This window comes from Cibotium barometz, chromosome 60 (assembly GCF_041138505.1).
Source record: "Cibotium barometz isolate CiBa-2024 chromosome 60, ASM4113850v1, whole genome shotgun sequence".
NCBI classification, from domain to species: domain Eukaryota; kingdom Viridiplantae; phylum Streptophyta; class Polypodiopsida; order Cyatheales; family Cibotiaceae; genus Cibotium; species Cibotium barometz.
In genome coordinates, this window is record NC_141105.1 from 13,302,496 (window position 1) to 13,305,396 (window position 2,901).

Genomic DNA, 2,901 nt, shown 5'->3' on the forward strand with positions numbered 1-2,901 from the left:
GTCCCCAGTGTCCTACTCTAAAATGGCACCAACTGAGCCAGCTATCAAGTTTTGCAATGCTCTTATCTGCAGCTTTCCCTGTTGCCCACAAACTATGAATTTTCTGAACTCTACAAGAGCATCATCTTTTATCTTGCATGTCCTCCAATTTTCACACATTGCAATGTGCACCTCTCTATACTGCGAGAAAATATATTTATTGGTATGAACATTAAGGCTATCTCTCCAATGAAAAAGGCATGAGCATTCTTTTCCAACCATCTTTTTGCAATTGTTGTAAACCCTATGAATCGCATTCCAATTAGCTCCTACTTCATCAACCATAAATCCACAAAATTTTTTGGCTTCCCTCGTTGCTTAATCATAACTAAATTTAGATTCTCCCAGAATAAGACATGTGCCTCTTCATCTTCTTCTTTGAACTCACATGTGGCAATTGTTAACAACTCTTGGATACTGAAAATAAATTTTAAATATGAGAGAATTGTGCAAGGGAACTATTTGGACACTAAAAATAAAATTAAAATATGAGAGAAGTATGCAAGGAAACTATTGATCAGAAGGCTGCTAAAAATGAAACTACTCACAAGGGGCCATACACATGTGCAGTCGTATCCCTTAATTCTATGAACATGATCAAAGCAAACCCAAGAGTGGCACAAATCACCATCACCGTTAGCATCCATTTGATCCACAATGTCCACCCTTGAGCCTAGTCCTATTTGTTGACATCTTAAATATAAAACATCTCTCATCCGAATTTTGACCTTGTAAGGGGAAATGACTACCGTGGAAGAATGCAAAATGACTTTCTCTCTTCAGTTCCAAGATTGCTTCTTATCCCTTCACCTTGTGGTCAATTAGTCTTTCTTCTGCATGACCATTTGCTTTAACCTACGCAACAAATATATCCATAAACACCATGTTTTGAAATTTCCAACTACAATACATAAAAGTACTAGGAATCACTTACTTGCTAAGCTTCAACAATCCTTGGAGCTCTTGTGTCATCTTAGAAAACTCGTGTGCTCAGACATGTGTTCTCCCACCTTTCTATCTTCATCTGTAAATGCTTTAAAATTAATTCCCTAGAATAATCATTTGAATCGTTCTTGGACGTGCATTGTGGTCCATGCTAACTACTCGAGAAACAAGGTCTTTTGTGTTTCTCAAAGCTGCTTTACACACCTCCTTTGGTACCTCATGTGTATGCATCCCTCATGTGTATGCATCCCTCAATGTATAAACAATCTAATGTGGGAAGAGTCTTTGGGCATAAAGTAGTATACACACATTGAGCATATCCTCACACACATAGGAACATGCTTACAAAGGAAGCACTCCAAGTTCCCAAAACTACCCATTGCCAAAGAGCCCTTTGGAGGAGACTTCAATAATTGCCCTTTCCAATAAAGTCTGTTTGGAACCTTTGAACGGGCAAGAAACAAACATCTTTCATTCATACACTAATGGTTCCACCACAAATTTTTTTCCTAGAATAAATGTTTTGTTGGATCTGGTTTGTGTTTGTAGTTTTGTCCATGCATTTACATCACACTTGTGTTCCATTCCCTCCATCCCTTTTCCATTTATCAATTCATAAATAGAATTCTTGACATAAAGCTTAGGTAGATCAATCACTTTACCCTTGTATTCACATTCTTCCATCAGCTTTCTGAGGAGATCAGTACGGGGAAGAGTTCAAATTATTTGGAATGCTGACACTGGTTCTTGAAATATAGTCTCTGCTTAATATTCGGGACAATTTTTTCATCGCATGATCCTTCTTTTCTGACTTCCTTATCAATTACTCTGTGAAAGAATATCACTCTATCAAAATTTCTATGGCACAAAAAGTCAAAAGTTTCACTTTATTATAGAAAGAAAAAGGGAGTACTACTCACATTGGAGAGAGTTGAAACCCCCACTTTGTTGTGTTACATTGGTGTTGTAATGCGACCTAGAAGACTCTGCGTTGCTTTGATCTACTCTTGCTAAAAAGTAGGAAGATAAAATACATTCAAGTATGAAATGTTTCTCAATGTCAATCCCTTTATAGACAGGGGTTGGACAAAGAACTTGATAAACCCCATCCATTTCACTCAATGCCTCTAACACCACATCATAATTGCAATTAAGCTTTTCTTGCAGCGTTTTATGCGAAGCCATAGACTTTCCATCCATGAAAGGAACTTCAATAGAATTTGCTCCAACATTTCCCAAGAAATCCTTTGCAGACCTACAACATTAATAGATTAATGATTTATTTACTATTTTACATTCACTTCTATTTTACATTCACTTTTATTTTATTCAGTCAAAAAAAATATCAAAATAAGCTTTGTGATTTTAACTCAAAACTAATATTTATCAATAATGATAAAAAATTCTATCTTATGTGAATAGTAATCTAATATTTAAATTAAAAAATATTTTCTTATGATTTATTCAAATATTTTTTATTTAACAAGAAAAAAGTACATATATATATTTACATGAATAAATATGTGTGTATATATGTATGTATAGGGTTTAGGGTGATAAATTAAGAGTAAAAATCAATTGGGAAAATATGTGTATATATTTACGTGAATAAATATGCGTATATATTTACATGAAATAAATATGTGTATATATATATATATATATGTATATTTATCGATATATGTATGTATAGGGTTTAGGGTGATAAATTCAGAGCAAAAGTTGATTGGGAAAGCATTTGTAGTTTGTTTGGATGAAATTTGTTGTGAGAAATCAATTTTGAATGAAGCTCTGAGATCTGAGGAGTCAACTCAGAGTGGGATCTGAAGATAACTAGTAGTTTACAGGTCAGTTAGAGCCAGCAATGCATCAGGGGAAGTCATCTAGAAGGGTAAAAGTGTAGATATAGTCTGACCG